The sequence below is a fragment of the Eschrichtius robustus genome, chromosome 19, assembly GCF_028021215.1.
Source record: "Eschrichtius robustus isolate mEscRob2 chromosome 19, mEscRob2.pri, whole genome shotgun sequence".
In the NCBI taxonomy this organism is placed as follows: domain Eukaryota; kingdom Metazoa; phylum Chordata; class Mammalia; order Artiodactyla; family Eschrichtiidae; genus Eschrichtius; species Eschrichtius robustus.
Window position 1 is genome coordinate 69,208,434 of NC_090842.1, and position 21,478 is coordinate 69,229,911.

Sequence of the window (21,478 nt, forward strand, 5' to 3'; positions counted from 1 at the left end):
GGCTATGGTTGGAATATTTACAGCACGGAAACTGGCAAACACTACAAACCAGAGATTAATTTACTGTGTAATTGAATGTCTGGACTTAACACTAAGGTAGCATATGTTAATAATGCAGATTATTCCTAAACCTGTATAATGTATGTGGCCATTACATTATGCATAGTATAAAATTGAGAAAAAGTTGAGAACATATTCTTTCACTATTCCAAATTATAATTACATTCAGAAAAGAAATCACTCACATTATTGGTGAATGAGTGAAATCTAACAGATGTCTTTGTTGTTTACCTGCTCTCTTTTGTCAAAAAAAGAGAAAATAGCCATATCTCACAAAATAAAAGTAGGCAAAAGATAGGAATAGAAATTTAACCAGACAGGACACACAGGTAAAAAAGAGACACATGAAAAACAAAATTCAACATCAACAATCCTAAGAAAGGGAATTCCCTGGCAGTCCAGTGGTGAGGACTCCAGGCTTCCACAGCAGGGTGCATGCGTTAGATTCCTGGTCAGAACTAAGATCATGCATGTTGTGTGATAGGGTCAAAAAAAAAAAATTCCTGAAATAAATGCAATTAAAATCACGATTAAAAAGAATACATTTATTTATTTATGTTTGTTTGTTTATAGCTACATTGGGTCTTCGTTACTGCGCACGGGCTTTCTCTAGTTCCGGCGAGTGGGGGCTACTCTTCGTTGTAGTGCATGGGATTCTCATTGCAGTGGCTTCTCTTTGTTGCGGAGCATGGGTTCTAGGCACGCAGGCTTCAGCAGTTGTAGCACGCGGGCTTAGTTGCTCCGTGGCATGTGGGAAATTCCCATCCCAGGGCTCTAACCCGTGTCCCCTGCATTGGCAGGGGGATTCTTAACCAATGCACCACCAGGGAAGCCCCTAAAATTATAATTGTTTTATACACAGGTTTTTAAGTCTTCATGGGAGGGGTCAGCCTGCATTCAGTCTTAGCTTTTAAGGTACGTTGATCAAGTGTGGGTCCCAAGGGGGGGAGGGCAAGTTCTTGCTAATTAAAAATCATCATGTTGGTGAGTTAACATTTTTCTGGAGGGATGGAAGGAACAGTGAGGCAATGGATCAAGGGCTTAGGAAGAGGATGCTTGGAGACCAGGCCACGTAGGGTCACACTGGACATTCTTAGTCCTTCCATGTCCCTCACACTTCCCAGAACAGTTTCATGTTGGCCACGTAGTTGTACCCAATCTCCATGTAGGTAGGTAGATTCCCTATTGTGTGGATTGAGTAGCTTTTCCAAAATGAGGGTCTCCGCATACCATATCGTACGGGATTCTCTCTAATGTGCTGCTTCTGGTGCTCTTGAAGGTTTGCAGTGAAATAGAACTGTTTCCCACATGCCCCACATGTGTATGCTTTCTGCTCCCTATTTGTTCCTTGCTCTTCAGCCAAGTGCAAAATGTCTCTCAAGACTGCAATGCACATCTTACAGGGCTGGGTCTTCTCATGAGACAAACCTGCCCTGGGGGTCCTCATCTGTGACACTCCTTCTGCAGATACGCTCTGTTCAGAAGGCATCTCTTCATTCTCAACTCCAGGAAAAGAACCTGAAAACAAAGAAGTGATGGTGAAGTTCATGTTGACTTTATTGGGGGGAGTAAGGCCATCACATTTCTACATTTGACAAGTCAAAGAACGAGTCCACAGGATAGTATTCACGAAATGAATTTGGGGCCAAATTGAGAAGCAGCTGCTCTCACCAAGTACAGGACACAAGGACTGTATGTGGCCCAAGGCGATAGGCATCTTCCACAATTCACTCCTCTGTCAATGGCTTTTACCAGGACCCCATCTCCTGGTGACCTGTGATAGTGTACAGAAGCGTATGTCCAGACCTCCAAAAATCTGACTGCAAACAAGTCTCTGACGTTCAAGAAATATGGAAGGATTCATTATGTTGAGGACACAAACAGTGTCAGTAGGTACTATGGGAAAAGCGGTGTAAAGACCACATGAGATAAGTGGTTTAGAGAGGTGTTAGAGAATGAATCCGAGGCCACAGTCATACTAAAAATGGGAAGTAGTAGAAATGACAAGTTGGCAGAATGTCACGAATGGAGAAAGTCGAGAGAAGTGCTTTGCAGCCACCGACAGTGGCACTAAAACGCTCTTCAAAAGGAATTCATACTTCCTGATATGACTTGAACACAGCCCTGATATCATAGCCTCTCCCAGCTGCCATTCATCATAATCAGGCTACCTCTGAGGCTTTTTGCTGAAACCAGAGTCATGTCCATCCCGTAAAGCCCCAAGGACTCTCCATCCCGATCTGGCCAACTACACGGGCCACAAATGATACAAGTCCTAACATAATCAGGATGGCTGAATAGCCAACACTGGCCCAGAGGAACTCAGTACACAATACACAATATTTAAATATTACATAAAGAATGTCTGGTGGAAGAACTTTCCTGGTGGTACAGTGGTTAAAACTCTTTGTTTCTAATGCAGGAGGCACAGCTTTAATTCTTGGTCGGGCATGCCACGCAGCGTGGCCGGAAAAAAAAAGAACATCCGGTGGAGCCAGAGGGAAGGATGTACAGTGGATGGAGTACAAAATGTTAGGAATGTATCTCCCCACCTAAACAACTATTGTACTGGCAGAATCTCATTGATCTAACTCTTTGCAACCATGGCGTCTTCTGAAGACCTTCAGTGTCCCACAAAACAGTTAGAAAAGACAAAGCTTCAGAATCAAAATCAGATATCACAGGGATGTGTGAATGATTACACTGGGAATATAAAATAATTATGACAAATATGCTAATTAATGTCTACTAATGGATAAAGCAGACAGCATACAACGCCAGAAGGGAAATGTAAGCTGAGACATGAAAATTCTAACAATGGACCAAAAAGAAATGCTAAAGATCAAGTACACTATAACAGGAATTAAGAATGACGTGATGGGCTTATTCATACCCTGCATACAGCTAAGGAAAGAATCTTTAAGCTTCATGTTCTCTTAGGAGAAACTTCCAAAACTGAAAAGTGAACTGAAAAATGACAAAAAATAAAATAAAAAAAATATCAGAATATACAACACGCTTGGGAGAGCTACAGAAGATTTAACACACATGTATGGAAACATCTCAAACAGAATGAAAAAAAGAAATGGAAGAAATAACTGAGGCAATAATGATGGAGAATTTCTAACAAAATGATGTCAGACACCAACCAACAGATCCAGAAAACTCAGGGAACATGAGGCAGGTTTAATGCCAAAAACACTACATCTTTAGGCTTACCACATTCAAATGCAGAGAAAAAAAGAAAACAACCTAAAAGAGGCTAAAGGAACCAACACCTTTCCCAAGAGGGGCCAAAAAAAAAAAACAATTACATTTGAATTCTCCTTAGAACTCAGGGAAATAAGAACTGAATGGAGTAAAATATTTAAAGTGGGAAGGGGGAGGGGACATCACCAACCTAGAATTTGGTAACCAGCAACATAAATCTTCAACACTGATGATGAAATAAACACGTTCTTAGACACAGAAAAATTGTGAGACTATATTAGAAGTAGTTCTTCAGAGAGGAAAAATGATATAGATCAAAACATTTGGGTTTCATAGAGAAAGGAAGAGCATCAGAGAAGATAAAAACTTTCATTGACATAAAACTGACATGAGACACTGTATTTCTTTAAGTTGTACCACATGATTTGATTTATGTATACACTGCTATGACTACCACAATAAGTTTAGTTAACATACATAGGTACATTTTTTTTTTCTTGTGATGAGAACTTTTAAGATCTACCCTTCTGGAAACTTCTAAAAATACAATACAGTTTTATTAACTAAAGTCACTATGCTGTGCACTACATCCCCAGGACTTACTCATCTTATAACTAGAAGTCTGTAACTTCTGACACCCTTCACTCACTTCATCTAACCACCTTGCCCCACTCTGGCAATCACTAATCCTTTGTCTGTATCTGAGTTTGGTGTTGTTCTTGTTTTAAAGATTCAACATGTAAGTATACTCATGTTGTACAGTTAAACCTGGAACAACATGGGTTAGAACTGCTTGGGTCCACTTGTACATGGATATTTTTCAACAAATATACACAGGATCACATGATCTGTAGTTGGATGAATCCACAAATGGGAAAACTTCAGAATCAGAGGGCTGACTATGGGACTTCAGCATCCACAGATTTCAGTATATGCAGGGGCTCCTGGAACCAATCCTCCATGGAAACAGTGGGACAAGTGGATTTGTCTTTCTCTCTCTGACTTATTTCACTTAGCATAATGTCCTCAAGGTCTATCCATGTTGAGGCAAATGGCAAGATTTCCATCTTTCTTTATGGTTGTATAATATTGAATAATATGCCATATATACCACATGTTTGTTAGATCCACTCATCCATCAATGGACACTTAGGTTGTTTCCGTATCTTGAATATCGTAAATAATGCTGCAATAAACCTGAGGTACAGATATCTTTTTGACATGATAATTTCACTCCCTGTGGATAAATACACAGAGGTGGAATTGCCGGACCATACGGAAGTTCACTTTTTAACTTTGTAATGATTCTCCATACTGTTTTCCATAGTAGTTGCAACAATGTACATTCCCACCAACAGTGCACAAGGGGTCCCTTTTCTCCACAACTTCACCAACACTTATTTCTTGTCTTTCTCATAACAGACATTGTAACATGTGTCAGGTGGTATCTCATTGTGGTTTTTTTTTTAATTTAAGAAAAAAATTTTAATTTACTTATTATTTATTTTTGGCTGCATTAGGTCTTTGTTGCTGTGTGCAGCTTTCTCTAGTTGTGGCGAGCAGGGGCTAATCTTCGTAGTGGTGCGCGGGCTTCTCATTGCAGTGACTTCTCTTGTTGCAGAGCTCAGGCTCTAGGTGCACGGGCTTCAGTAGTTGTAGCACACAGGCTCAGGAGTTGTGGTTCTCGGGCTCTAGAGTGCAGGCTCAGCAGTTGTGGTGCATGGGCTTAGTTGCTCCACAGCATGTGGGATCTTCCTGGAACAGGTCTCGAATCCACGTCCCCTGCATTGGCATGTGGATTCTTAACCACTAAGCCACCAGGGAAGCCCTAATTTTTTATTTATTTTTGGCTGCATTGGGTCTTTGTTGCTGCATGTGGGCTTTCTCTAGTTATGGCGAGCGGGGGCTACTCTATTGTTGTGGTACGTGGGCTTCTCATTGTGGTGGCTTCTCTTGTGGTTTAGCATGGCCTCTATGCGTGCCAGCTTCAGTAGTTGTGGTGCATGGGCTTAATTGCTCCACAGCATGTGGGATCTTCCCGGACCAGGGTTCAAACCTGTATCCCCTGCATTGGCAGGTGGATTCTTAACCCCTATGCACTCCAACGAAGTCCAGAAACCCACTTTATTTTTTTTTATTATTATTATTTTTTTCAGAAACCCACTTTAAATACAAACCTGCAGGAATTCCCTGGCGGTCCAGTGGTGAGGACTCAGCACTTTCACTGCTTTAGCCTGGGTTCAATCCCTGGTCAGGGAACTAGGACACTGCAAGCTGTGGTGCAGCCTAAAAAAAAAAAAAAATCCACCAATCATGATCTCATCAACAGATGTGGGGTCGGGGGCATCTGAGAAAATCCAACACCCATTCATGATCAAAATCTCTATTTCCTAGTAATCTAAAAATAGAAAAAAACTTCAACTTGATAATCTAAAGAAAACTCTACAGCTATCATCATATTTACTAGAGAAAAACTAGAAACATTCCCAGTAAGATGAAGAAAGCAAGGATGTTCCCTCTTACAACTCACTTTCGACTTCACACTATAAGTCATAACTAATGCAATGAGAAGAGAAAGTTGTATTAAAGTTATACTGATCAGGAAGGAAGGAATCAAACTGCCTTCATTCACAGATGATATAACCAGCTATGTAAAAATCAAAATATAGAACAACAACAACAACAAAAAATACTGAAACTAGGAAACACTTATAGCAAAGTTTCAGCATACAAGGATAAGATACAAAACTCAATCACTTTCCTATACATCAGGAATAAACAAGTGAAATGTGAAATTAAAAACACAAGACCATGTACATTAATACCCCTACCCCCGAACAAATGGAGAGAAAAAGGAAGAAATATTTAGTTATAAATATACCAAGACATGTACAAGATATACATGAGGTAAACTATAAAACTGTGATGAAGAAATCAAAGAACTAAATAAATGGAAAGATATTTCACGTTCATAAATAGGAAGATCCACTACAGTCAAGATGTCAGTTCTTCCCAACTTCACCTATAGTTTCAATGCAATCCAAGTCATAATCCCAGCAAGTTATTTTGTGGATATAAATAAATTGATCCTAAAGTTTACACACAGAGGCAAAAGTACTAGAATAGCCAACACCATACTGAAGAACAAAGGTTGCAGACTGACACTACTCAACTTCAAGACTTAGTATCTTAAAAAAAAAGAAAGAAAGAAAGAAAGAAAAAGTAAAATAAGACAGTATCTAAAGTAATCAAGCCTGGGAATTCCCTGGTGGTCCCTTGGTTAGGACTCCACATTTTCACTGCTGAGGGCCAGGGGTTCAATCCCCGGTTGGGGAACTAACATCCTACAAGAGGCCTAGCAAGCAAAAAAAAAGAAGTAATCAAACCAGCGTGGTATTGTTGAAAGCATAGAGTAACTAATCAATGAACAGTGTTGACAGCGCAGAAATAGAGCCACAGAAATACACTAATCAGACCGTTGACACATGAGCAAGTGCAATACAATGGAGAAAAATGAAGTCTTTTGAATAAATAGTACTGGAACAACCAAACATCACATGCCAAGAAATGAATTCTAGACACAAACCTTACACCCTTCACAAAAAATTAACTCAAAATGAATCATGGGTCTAAAAGTTAAATACAAAAAACCCTTAAAATTCAGTACAAAAACAACAACCTAAATACAAAATGAGCAAAACACCTTAACAGACACCTCATTAAAAGACATCCACGTGAAAATTTAGCATACACAAAGATGCAAGAAAATACAAATTAAACTCAAAAGCAGATACCAGGGCTTCCATGGTGGTGCAGTGGTTAAGAATCCGTCTGCCAATGCAGGGGACATGGGTTCGAGCCCTGGTCCAGGAAGATCCCACATGCCGTGGAGCAACTAAGCCCATGTGCCACAACTACTAAGCCTGCACTCTAGAGCCTGTGAGCCACAACTACTGAGCTTCCATGCTGCAACTCCTGAAGCCCGTGCGCCTACAGCCTGTGCTCCACAACAGGAGAAACCACCGTAATGAGAAGCCTGCGCACCACAACAAAGGGTAGCCCCCACTTGCCACAACTAGAGAAAGCCCATGCGCAGCAACAAAGACCCAATGCAGCCAAAAATAAATAAAAATAAAATAAATAAATTATTTAAAAAGTGAAGATACCAATACATACCTATAAAAATGGCCAAAATCCAAACACTGACAACACCAAATCCTGGTAAGGGTGTGAAGCAACAGGAATCTCATTCATTGCCGATTGGAATGCTTAATGGTAGAGTCCACCATGAAAGGCAGTTTGGTACTTTCTTACTAAACTAAACATAATCTTATATCCTCCAGCAATTGTACTCCATGGTATTTAGACAAAGGAGTTGAAAACGGACATCCACACAAAAACCTTCAAACAGATATTTACAGTAGCTTTATTCATAACTTTCAAAACTTGGAAGTAATCAAGAAGTCCTTCAGTAGATGAATGGATAAACATGATACATCCAGAGAACAGCAACATTATTTACAGCTAAACTGCAATGAGCTATCAAGTCATGAAAAGACATGCAGAAAACTTAAATGCATATTACTGTGTGAAAGAAGCCAAGATGAAAAGGCTACATGCTGTATGAGTCCAAGGATATGACATTCTCAAAAAGGGGAAACTAATGACAGAGTAAAAAAGTAATCAGGGGATACCAAGGAGTACGGGGGAAGAAGGGATGAACAGGAGGGGCACGGAGAATTTTTAGTTGAAAATTGAACACATTCTGTATGATACTATAATGGTGAATACATGTCATTATACATTTATCAAAGCCCACAGAATGTACAACACCACAAGTGAACCCTATCGCCAACTTTAGATTCTGAGTGATAATGATGTGTTCGTGAAGGTTCATCAATTTTAACACTCACATGGGGGATTTTTTGATTCAATGCAATCCCTATTAAAAACAATGACGCCTTCAAGAAACAGAAAATCTCAGATTCAAATTCACATAGATTCTCAAGGGATTTGATACAGCCAAAGCAATTGTGAAAAACAACAAAGTTGAAGGATTCACAACACATGAATTCAAACTTTCTTACAAAGCTACAGTAAGCAGAACAGTATAAAGTGCTACTGGCATAAAGACAGATATATACTCCAGTGGACTAGAACAGAGACTAGAGTATCTAAAAATCAGCCCTCAAATATATGATGCAATAATTACTAACAAGAGGATGATTTACATTGAAATAAGGACAGCCTTTTCAACAAATGGTGCTGGGAAAACCAGATACCCACCTGCACAACAATGAAATTAGAACCTTACCTAACACCATACACAAAAATTCAAAGGCCTAAACGTAATATATATATATCAAAGGCCTAAACTATAGGACAAAACAAAGGCCTCAAAATATATCAAAGGCCTAAACGTAAGAGCTAACACTAAAAATTTCTAAAAAAAAACAAACAAGAAAAGCTTCAAAATGTTGGATTCAGCCATGATTTCTTGCCTTTGACAACAAAGGCAAAAGCAACAAACCGAAAAATACACAAACCAACCTCATAAAAATGAACAATTTTGGTCTCATACCTTAATTTACACAATCTTATGTGTCAATTATACATCAAGAAAGCTGGAGGGAAAATGGAAAAAAATGAAAAACTTTTTAACATCAAAGGACACTATAAACACAGTAAGAAAGAAACCACAGATTGGGAGAAAACATTTCCAAAACACGTATACAAAAAGGGATTAAGGGCTTCCCTGGTGGCGCAGTGGTTAAAAATCCACCGGCCAATGCAGGGAACATGGGTTCGAGCCCTGGTCCGGGAAGATCCCACATGCGGCGGAGCAACTAAGCCCGCGTGCCACAACTACTGAGCCTGTGCTCTTGAGCCCGTGAGCCACAACTACTGAAGCCCATGTGCCACAACTACTGAAGCCAGCGTGCCTAGAGCCTGTGCTCCGCAACAAGAGAAGCCACCACAATGAGAAGCCCTTGCACCGCAACGAAGAGTAGCCCCTGCTCGCTGCAACTAGAGGAAGCCCGCGCGCAAAAACGTAAGACCCAACGCAGCCAATAAATAAGTAAATAAACAAACAAACAAACAAATAAATAAATAAAATAAAATAAAAAAGAATAGCTCAACCACTAAAACAAAACAACAAAAAAAAAGGGATTAATATCCAGAACCTATGGATAAATCTGTAATTCAACAACAACCAAAAAACCAGCTTGATTAACTAAGAAAAAAGGACTTGAACAGATATTTTTCTAAAGATATACAAATGGCCAATAAGCACACCAAAAGGGATGTAATTGAAATGGGAAAGATATACCATTTCACACGCATTAGGATGGCTATGATCAAAAGAACAGAAAATAACAGGGACTTCCCTGGCGGTCCAGTGGTTAAGACTGCATGCTGTCACTGCAGGGGGTGCAGGTTGGATCCCTGGTCATCACTTCTTGGGGAACCAAGGTTCTGCATGCCCCTCAGTGAGGGCAAAACAAAACAAAACAAAACAAAAGAACAGAAAATAACAGATTCTAGGTGGAGATTAACCAAGATGGCGGAGTAGAAGGACGTGCTCTCACTCCCTCTTTCAAGAGCACCAGAATCACAACTGGCTGCTGGACAATCATCGACAGGAAGACATTGGAACTCACCAAGGAGGATACCCCACGTCCAAGGACAGAGGAGAAGCCACAGTGAGACGGTAGGAGGGGTGCAATCAGAGTACAATCAAATCCCATAACTGCTGGGTGGGTGACTCACAGACTGGCGAACACTTATACCACAGAAGTCCACCCACTGGAGTGAAGCTTCTGAGCCCCACGTCAGGCTTCCCAACCTGGGGGTCCGGCAACGGGAGGAGGAATTCCTAGAGAATCAGACTTTGAAGCCTAGTGGGAATTGATTGCAGGACTTTGACAGGACTGGGGGAAACAGAGACCCCACTCTTGGAGGGCACACACAAAGTAGTGTGCGCATCGGGACCCAGGGGAAGGAGCAGTGACCCTGGGGGAGACTGAACCAGACCTACCTGCTGGTGTTGGGGGGTCTCCTGCAGAGGCGGGGTGTGGCTCTGTTTCACCGTGGGGACAAGGACACTGGCAGCGGAGGTTCTGGGAAGTGCTCCTTGGCATGAGCCCTCCCAGAGTCTGCCATTAACCCCATCAAAGAGCCCAGGTAGGCTCCAGTGTTGGGTTGCCTCAGGCAAAACAACTAACAGGGAGGGAACCCAGCCCCACCCATCAACAGTCAAGTGGATTAAAGTGGATTAGAGCTCTGACCGCCACAGCAACAGTCAGCTCTACCCACCACCAGAGCCTCCCATCAAGCCTCTTAGATAGCCTCAACCACCAGAGGGCAGACAGCAGAAGCAAGAAAAACTACAATCCTGCAGCCTGTGGACCAAAACCCACAGTTACAGAAAGATAGAGAAGATGAAAAGGCAGAGGGCTATATATCAGATGAAGGAACAAGAAAAAACCCCAGAAAAACAACTAAATGAAGTGGAGCTAGGCAACCTTCCAGAAAAAGAATTCAGAATAATGATAGTGAAGATGATCCAGGACCTCGGAATAAGAATGGAGGCAAAGATTGAGAAGACGCAAGAAATGATTAACAAAGACCTAGAAGAATTAAAGAACAAACAAACAGAGATGACCAATACAATAACTGAAATGAAAACTACACTAGAAGGAATCAATAGCAGAATAACTGAGGCAGAAGAACGGATAAGTGACCTGGAAGACAGAATGGTGGAATTCACTGCTGCGGAACAGACTAAAGAAAAAAGAATGAAAAGAAATGAAGACAGCCTAAGAGACCTCTGGGACAACATTAAACGCAACAACATTCGCGTTATAGGGGTCCCAGAAGGAGAAGAGAGAGAGAAAGGACCAGAGAAAATATTTGAAGAGATTATAGACGAAAACTTCCCTAACATGGGAAAGGAAATAGCCACCCAAGTCCAGGAGGTGCAGAGAGTCCCATACAGGATAAACCCAAGGAGAAACACGCCGAGACACACAGTAATCAAAATGGCGAAAATTAAAGACAAAGAAAAATTATTGAAAGCAGCAAGGGAAAAACGACAAATAACATACAAGGGAACTCCCATAAGGTTAACAGCTGATTTCTCAGCAGAAACTCTGCAAGCCAGAAGGGAGTGGCATGATATACTTAAAGTGATGAAAGGGAAGAACCTACAACCAAGATTACTCTACCCGGCAAGGATCTCATTTAGATTTGATGGAGAAATCAAAAGCTTTACAGACAAGCAAAAGCTAAGAGAATTCAGCACCACCAAACCAGCTCTACAACAAACGCTAAAGGAACTTCTCTAAGTGGGAAACACAAGAGAAGAAAAGGACCTACAAAAACAAACCCAAAACAATTAAGAAAATGGTCATAGGAACATACATATCGATAATTACCTTAAACGTGAATGGATTAAATGCTCCAACCAAAAGACACAGGCTTGCTGAATGGATACAAAAACAAGACCCATATATATACTGTCTACAAGAGACCCACTTTAGACCTAGGGACACATACAGACTGAAAGTGAGGGGATGGAAAAAGATATTCCATGCAAATGGAAATCAAATGAAAGCTGGAGTAGCTATACTCATATCAGATAAAATAGACTTTAAAGTAAAGAATGTTACAAGAGACAAAGAAGGACACTACATAATGATCAAGGGATCAATCCAAGAAGAAGATATAACAATTATAAATATATATGGACCCAACATAGGAGCACCTCAATACATAAGGCAACTGCTAACAGCCATAAAAGAGGAAATTGACAGTAACACAATAATAGTGGGGGACTTTAACACCTCACTTACACCAATGGACAGATCATCCAAAATGAAAATAAATAAGGAAACAGAAGCTTTAAATGACACAATAGACCAGATAGATTTAATTGATATTTATAGGACATTCCATCCAAAAACAGCAGATTACACGTTCTTCTCAAGTGCGCACAGAACATTCTCCAGGATAGATCACATCTTGGGTCACAAATCAAGCCTCAGTAAATTTAAGAAAATTGAAATCATATCAAGCATCTTTTCTGACCACAATGCTATGAGATTAGAAATGAATTACAGGGAAAAAAACGTAAAAAAGACAAACACATGGAGACTAAACAATACGTTACTAAATAACCAAGAGATCACTGAAGAAATCAAAGAAGAAATCAAAAAATACCTAGAGACAAATGACAATGAAAACACGACGACCCAAAACCTATGGGATGCAGCAAAAGTAGTTCTAAGAGGGAAGTTTATAGCTATACAAGCCTACCTAAAGAAACAAGAAAAATCTCAAGTAAACAATCTAACCTTACACCTAAAGAAACTAGAGAAAGAAGAACAAACAAAACCCAAAGTTAGCAGAAGGAAAGAAATCATAAAGATCAGAGCAGAAATAAATGAAATAGAAACAAAGAAAACAATAGCAAAGATCAATAAAACTAAAAGCTGGTTCTTTGAGAAGATAAACAAAATCGATAAGCCATTAGCCAGACTCATCAAGAAAAAGAGGGAGAGGACTCAAATCAATAAAATCAGAAATGAAAAAGGAGAAGTTACAACAGACACTGCAGAAATACAAAGCATCCTAAGAGACTACTACAAGCAACTTTATGCCAATAAAATGGACAACCTGGAAGAAATGGACAAATTCTTAGAAAGGTATAACCTTCCAAGACTGACCCAGGAAGAAACAGAAAATATGAACAGACCAATCACAAGCAATGAAATTGAAACTGTGATTAAAAATCTTCCAACAAACAAAAGTCCAGGACCAGATGGCTTCACAGGTGAATTCTATCAAACATTTAGAGAAGAGCTAACACCTATCCTTCTCAAACTCTTCCAAAAAATTGCAGAGGAAGGAACACTCCCAAACTCATTCTATGAGGCCACCATCACCCTGATACCAAAACCGGACAAAGACACTACAAAGAAAGAAAATTACAGACCGATATCACTGATGAATATAGATGCAAAAATCCTCAACAAAATGCTGGCAAACAGAATCCAACAACACATTAAAAGGATCATACACCACGATCAAGTGGGATTTATCCCAGGGATGCAAGGATTCTTCAATATACGCAAATCAATCAATGTGATACACCATATTAACAAACTGAAGAAGAAAAACCATATGATCATCTCAATAGATGCAGAAAAAGCTTTTGACAAAATTCAACACCCATTTCTGATAAAAACTCTCCAGAAAGTGGGCATAGAGGGAACCTACCTCAACATAATAAAGGCCATATATGACAAACCCACAGCAAACATCATTCTCAATGGTGAAAAACTGAAAGCATTTCCTCTAAGATCAGGAACGAGACAAGGATGTCCACTCTCACCACTATTATTCAACATAGTTCTGGAAGTCTTAGCCACGGCAATCAGAGAAGAAAAAGAAATAAAAGGAATACAAATTGGAAAAGAAGAAGTAAAACTGTCACTGTTTGTGGATGACATGATATTATACATAGAGAATCCTAAAACTGCCACCAGAAAACTGCTAGAGCTAATTAATGAATATGGTAAAGTTGCAGGATACAAAATTAATGCACAGAAATCTCTTGCATTCCTATACACTAATGATGAAAAATCTGAAAGAGAAATTATGGAAACACTCCCATTTACCATTGCAACAAAAAGAATAAAATACCTAGGAATAAACCTACCTAGGGAGACAAAAGACCTGTATGCAGAAAACTATAAGACACTGATGAAAGAAATTAAAGATGATACCAACAGATGGAGAGATATACCATGTTCTTGGATTGGAAGAATCAACATTGTGAAAATGACTATACTACCCAAAGCAATCTACAGATTCAATGCAATCCCTATCAAATTACCAATGGCATTTTTTACGGAATAGAACAAATCAGCTTAAAATTTGTATGGAGACATAAAAGACCCCGAATAGCCAAAGCAGTCTTGAGGGAAAAAAACGGAGCTGGAGGAATCAGACTCCCTGACTTCAGACTATACTACAAAGCTACAGTAATCAAGACAATATGGTACTGGCACAAAAACAGAAACATAGATCAATGGAACAAGATAGAAAGCCCAGAGATAAACCCACGCACCTATGGTCAACTAATCTATGACAAAGGAGGCAAAGATATACAATGGAGAAAAGACGGTCTCTTCAATAAGTGGTGCTGGGAAAACTGGACAGCTACATGTAAAAGAATGAAATTAGAATACTCCCTAACACCATACACAAAAATAAACTCAAAATGGATTAGAGACCTAAATATAAGACTGGACACTATAAAACTCTTAGAGGAAAACATAGGAAGAACACTCTTTGACATAAATCACAGCAAGATCTTTTTTGATCCACCTCCTAGAGTAATGGAAATAAAAACAAAAATAAACAAATGGGACCTAATGAAACTTCAAAGCTTTTGCACAGCAAAGGAAACCATAAACAAGACGAAAAGGCAACCCTCAGAATGGGAGAAAATATTTGCAAACGAATCAACGGACAAAGGATTAACCTCCAAAATATATAAACAGCTTATTCAGCTCAATATTAAAGAAACAAACACCCCAATCCAAAAATGGGCAGAAGACCTAAATAGACATTTCTCCAAAGAAGACATACAGACGGCCACGAAGCACATGAAAAGATGCTCAACATCACTAATTATCAGAGAAATGCAAATCAAAACTACAATGAGGTATCACCTCACACCAGTTAGAATGGGCATCATCAGAAAATCTACAAACAACAAATGCTGGAGAGGGTGTGGAGAAAAGGGAACCCTCTTGCACTGTTGGTGGGAATGTAAATTGATACAGCCACTATGGGGAACAATATGGAGGTTCCTTAAAAAACTAAACATAGAATTACCATATGACCCAGCAATCCCACTACTGGGCATATACCCAGAGAAAACCGTAATTCAAAAAGACACATGCACCCGAATGTTCATTGCAGCACTATTTACAATAGCCAGGTCATGGAAGCAACCTAAATGCCCATCAACAGACAAATGGATAAAGAAGATGTGGTACATATATACAATGGAATATTACTCAGCCATAAAAAGGAACGAAATTGAGTCATTTGTTGAGACGTGGATGGATCTAGAGACTGTCATACAGAGTGAAGTAAGTCAGAAAGAGAAAAACAAATATCGTATATTAACGCATGTATGTGGAACCTAGAAAAATGGTACAGATGAGCCAGTTTGCAGGGCAGAGGTTGAGACACAGATGTAGAGAACGGACATATGGACACCAAGGGGGGAAAACTGCGGTGGGGTGGGTATGGTGTTGTGCTGAATTGGGTGATTGGGATTGACATGTATACAGTGATGTGTATAAAATTGATGCCTAATAAGAACCTGCAGTATAAAAAAAACAAACAAAACAACTAATACTAAACTTTCATTGGGTTATTTGTATGGAAATATGTTAATATAAATGTTTCAGACATTACATGAAATTTCTAAAAATCTTATATTTGTATTTGTATGGAAATATGTATGGAAATATGTTAATATAAATGTTTCAGACATTACATGAAATTTTTAAAAATCTTATATTTGTATTTGTATGGAAATATGTATGGAAATATGTTAATATAAATGTTTCAGACATTACATGAAATTTTTAAAAATCTTATATTTGTATTTGTATGGAAATATGTATGGAAATATGTTAATATAAATGTTTCAGACATTACATGAAATTTCTAAAAATCTTATATGTTCTGGTATAATGTTATAAGTAATAATCCTAGTTATTACTTTAAAATGTATATCTCAGAAATAATTAATTTTCTTGTCAACTGCATTATTATGAACTTTCATCAAATCTTTAACCGTGGTCATTTTTAAGTCTTTTGTCATTTACAGACAGTTCTGGGTGTACTCTGATGATTTTGCAAATATGTTCCTATAAAAGGGTTCCATCTTCAAGAAATTCATGGAAAAGACTCTGACAAGTACAGGTTTCTGGTAACTGACTGTACTGCTGAACTGAATGAATAAGCATTTTCAGAACTCTAGTGAAAAACTGATGAACTCATAAAAGTGCTAACAAAAGATCAAGATGAAAAAAAAAATTAATTACATGGGACTGAGTGAACTGATGAGGATGAGTATAATTTTTGTGACTTTCTGTCTGAATTTAAAAAAAAAAAAATCCCACAAGGACTCAGAGGCAAAGAATATACAAATCAATTTTCACTGCAAAGTAAAGGAGCTGCTACAGTGGAGGATTACTGGACTGAATGTCAATATTATGACATAGTATGAGTGTGTTTCATGTTTGGTAATTGCAATCATCGTTGCTTTTGTTGTGGTCATCCACGTACAATGCTTGGTGTCAGTCTATTTATCTCTTGTAAAAATAAAATACAGTGTGTGTGTGTGAAAAAAAAATAAAAAAGAAAAAAAAAATTGATGCCTAATAAGAACCAGCAGTATAAAAAAACAAACAAACAAAACAACTAATACTAAACTTTCATTGGGTTATTTGTATGGAAATATGTTAATATAAATGTTTCAGACATTACATGAAATTTCTAAAAATCTTATATGTTCTGGTATAATGTTATAAGTCATAATCCTAGTTATTACCTTAAAATGTATATCTCAGAAATAACTAATTTTCTTTTCAACTGCATTATTATGAACTTTCATCAAATTTTTAACTGTGGTCACTTTTAAGTCTTTTGTCATTTACAGACAGCTCTGTGTGTACTCTGATGCTTTTGCAAATATGTTCCTATAAAAGGGTTTCATCTTTAAGAAATTCATGCAAAAGACTCTGACAAGTACAGGTTTCTGGTAACTGACTGTACTGCTGAACTGAATGAATAAGCATTTTCAGAACTCTAATGAAAAACTGATGAACTCATAAAAGTGCTAACAAAAGATCAAGATGAAAAAAAAAAATTTAATTACATGGGACTGAGTGAACTGATGAGGATGAGTATAATTTTTGTGACTTTCTGTCTGAATTAAAAAAAAAAAAATCCAACAAGGACTCAGAGGCAAAGAATATACAAATCAATTTTCACTGCAAAGTAAAGGAGCTGTTACAGTGGAGGATTACTGTACTGAATGTCAATATTATGACATAGTATGAGTGTGTTTCATGTTTGGTAATTGCAATCATTGTTGCTTTTGTTGTGGTCATCCATGTACAATGCTTGGTGTCAGTCTATTTATCTCTTGTAAAAATAAAATACAGTGTGTGTGTGTGAAAAAAAAAAAAAATAAATAAATAAATTACTTTTAAAAACCCGTGGAAAAAAAAAAAAAAGAAAATAACAGATTCTGGGACTTCCCGGGGGACGCAGTGGTTAAGACTCCGTGCTCCCAATGCATGGGGCCGGGGTTTGATCCCTGGTTAGGGAACTAGATCCCACATGCATGCCACAACTAAGAGTTTGCATGTCACAACTAAGTAGCCTGTGTGGTGCAACTAAGGAGCCCGCAAGCCACAACTAGGGAGCCCACCTGCGACAACTAAGACCTGGCACAACCAAAATAAATTAATTAATTAATAAGAAAGGAAAGGAAGAAAGGAAGGAGAGAAAGAAAGAAAGAAAGAAAGAAAGAAAGAAAGAAAGAAAGAAAGAAAGAAAGAAAGAAAGAAAGAAAGAAAGAAAGGAAAGAAAGAAAGAGAAAGAAAGAAAGAAAGAAAGAAAGAAAGAAAGAAAGAAAGAAAGAAAGAAAGAAAGAAAGAAAGAAAGAAAGAAAAAGAAAGAAAGAAAATAACAGATGCTGACGTGGATACAGAGAAACTGGAACCTTGAAAAAGTGTCTTGCAGCCACACTTCATGGTCTGTTGTAGTAGTGACCAGATCAGTGAAAATACTGTCACACAGTCACACAAAAAAATGTCAGGTACCAAAATGGAGCAAAACCTGGGTACCATTAATTTGGACAGTCACTTGGCCATAGAAAGGGCAAACAAGGAGGGATCTACCACCAGGTAGAGGGGAAGACTACTGACCCTAACAAGGCAACAGAAATAATAGCAAAAATAAACAAATGGGACCTAATCAAACTTATAAGCTCTGGCAAAGCAAAGGAAATCATAAGCCAAACAAAAAGATAACCTATTGCCAAATAATATAACTCTGAAAAGGGCTTAATTTTCCAAAATATATAAACAGCTATACAACTCAATAACAAAAAACAAACAACCCAGAAGACCTAAATAGACATTTCTCCAAAGCAAAAACACAGATGGGCAATAGGCACATGAAAAGATGCTCATCATCGCTAATTATCAGAAAAATACAAATCAAAACTATTCAATACAATGAGGTATAACCTCACACCAGTCAGAAGGGCCATCATTAAAAAACTACAAATAACAAGTGTTGGAGAGGGTGTGGAGAAAAAGGAAACCTCTTACACTGCTGCTGGGACTGTAAATTGGTACAGCCACTATGGAGAACAGTATGGAGGGTCCTCAAAAAATGAAAACCAGAGTTACCATATATTCCAGCAATCCCATTCCTCGCCATATATCCAGCAAAAACATGGTTTGAAAGGATACATGCACCCCAATGTTCAATGCAGCACTGTTTACAATAGCCAAGACATGGAAGCAACCTAAATGTCCATCGACAGTTGAATGGATAAAGATGTGGTGCTTATATACCATAGAATATTACTCAGCCATTAAAACGAATGAAATAATGCCATTCATAGCAGCATGGATGGACCTACAGATTGTCATACTGAGTGACGTTAAGTCACAAAGAGAAAGATATGCAGAATCTAAAAAAAAAGTTGATACATATAAACTTATTTAGAAAACAGAAACAGACTCACGGACATAGAGAATGAACTTGTGGTTGCCAGGGGGGAAGGGTGATGGGGATGGATAGTTAGGGAGTTTGGAACTGACATGTACACACTGCTGTATTTTAAATGGATAACCAGGGATCTACTGTACAGCAGAAATTAAAACAAAATTGTAAATCAACAATACTTCAGTAAAATTAAAAACAATCAACAAAAAAAGACTACTGACCCTGAATCCTTACCTGTAACTTCGGGGTTACGGGTGTTCGGGCACTAAGGACTAGGGATGCACTCTGCCTAGCCATAGTAACCACAGCACATAACCAAGGAATTTAAGAAGAAAGCAGTGCCCATGTTCCAGATGTGAGGACAGAGCTGCCCCTGAGGAAGAGAAGAAAGGAAGAACCTAGCTCAGAGGATAGGGGTGGGTGTGAGGGCCTTACCCAGCATGCATACAACTGCAAAGTTCTCCAGCATGACATCAAGGTACAGGTGTATCTGAACCTCATCAAGAAGACACCATTCCTCCCAGGAGAAGTATACGGCCACATCCTCAAAGGTCACACTGCCCTGGTATAACAGGGACAAATAAAACCATGAACGGTCTCACTCCTGAAAACCCACAATCCATCTTCCCACACATTTCCCCTACTGCCCAATGAGATGGAGCCACTTGAGACCTGGGGAAGAAAACCCCCCTCCTCTGATCTGAACCTCCCATTGCCTTCAAAACACACAGGCAGTCATTTGAAGCCGAAATCCTGCTCTTCTGTGCTGTTTATTCCCACCAGAAAATAAAGGAGACCTGCACTTACCTAAACCAACTCAACCTCACCTCAAAGTACTTCCACATACTGGTGTGGGTTCTAGGAGTAACCTTCCATACTCCCTCCATAGAACGTCTGGGTCTGCACTCAGTACCCAGAGCATGAGATTCTCCAAGGTCCCCAAACCAAAAAGCTAGCAGAATGGCAGGTGAAGAGCCCTAAGACACCTCAAATACAGAGAATGTGTGCGTGGGGGTCGAAACAAGTGAGGGATTGGGACAACCTCCATTTACCAAAAGTGCTTCTGCAGCCCTGGGAATCTGTGGGAACAAGCAGGCCATAGAAGAAAGTGACCATGGCGGTACTCCAGGGGCTCAGGCCTTCCCTGGTCCCCTGGCGGTACCAGAGCCAGGTAACCTCGGGCTGACTGGCTAATCTCCCCTGCCTGCCTCCGTCCCCAGTGCTACCGTTTATCAGTTGTGACCTTGGAAAAGCCACAACTTCCCTCTGCCTCAAAGTCTTCATCACCCACCTACAGTCTTTTCTTCCACTGAACAGGCTTTGGAGAATTTTCAAAAGCCTAACTCAGATCGTGTCCTTCCTTTGCTCAAAACTCTCCACCGCTCCGAGGGCCCTAAGAAGAAAGGTACAACCTCTCAGCTACCACTCCAGATGCAGCCTGGCCTCAAACTTGGTTCCCCGCAGAAACAAGACGGAGTACACGTCCCCGGGATGTTCCTGCTTCAGTTGCATCTCCAAGCCTCACTCACACCGCATACACTGGTGGTCAGAAATAGATAAACCACCCCTGAAGCCCTCACTGTCCTGGAGCAGACGTGACCAGGCGCCGCTCACTCGGGGCGTTCGTATTTCGGTGGGGAAACAGGCAGGCGAGAACCCGGAGACCGCAGCGTTTACCTGAGGTGGGTCCGTCAGCGCAGGCGCCGCCATCGGAACCTTTACGCGGAGCGGAGCGGAACGGCGACAGACCAGCGACCGGGTCGGAGTCGGCACGGTTACTCCCCGCAAGTGGCGGCGTCGTCCCCGACCCTAAGACCCGCCCGTGTAGTGCGCATAAACCGTCCACTTCCGCCTCCTAGGCCTCTCACCTCTTTCTCAGCACCGCACAGCGGAGCTATTGATCAGGTCCACAGTCTCAACAACAATCAAAACGTCCGCCACGAAGACACCGGAAGTCCTCCTCCCTGATGTTCTCCCTCCCGGAAATGTCCATTTTCTAGATTTTCATTGGATGAACTTCGCCTTAGCGCAACTTCTTCTGGGTAATGTAAGGGTAAAGGCTCAAGGAGTGGCGCTCCCCACTAGAAGCACCAGGAAAAAAGTCAAGTAGCATCGCGCGGAGCGCTGGGAAATCAACGGGGGGCAGGCGGGGAGGAGGCTCCATCCTTCTTAAGGTGTGGGGGATCCATGAGGGAATTGGCGAGATTTTTTTTTTTTTAATAAATAGTATCTGCTGTTAATTTTTTTTTTAATTTTTTAAATTTATTTATTTATTTATGGCTGTGTTAGGTCTTCATTTCTGTGCGAGGGCTTTCTTTAGTTGTGGCAAGTGGGGGCCACTCTTCATCACGGTTTGCGGGCCTCTCACTAT

General features: G+C 39.8%; 1 long non-coding RNA gene across 1 annotated transcript; it reads right to left on the reverse strand.

The window, feature by feature from the left end:
- Nucleotides 1-626: 626 nt before the first annotated feature.
- LOC137753620 (uncharacterized) lies at nt 627-20,881 on the reverse strand. Its single transcript, XR_011071522.1, has 4 exons — nt 20,785-20,881; nt 19,543-19,669; nt 5,448-5,556; nt 627-1,578 (listed from the first exon to the last, which is right to left on the reverse strand). It is a non-coding gene; the product is annotated as an uncharacterized lncRNA (long non-coding RNA).
- Between the last annotated feature and the right edge of the window lie 597 nt (nt 20,882-21,478).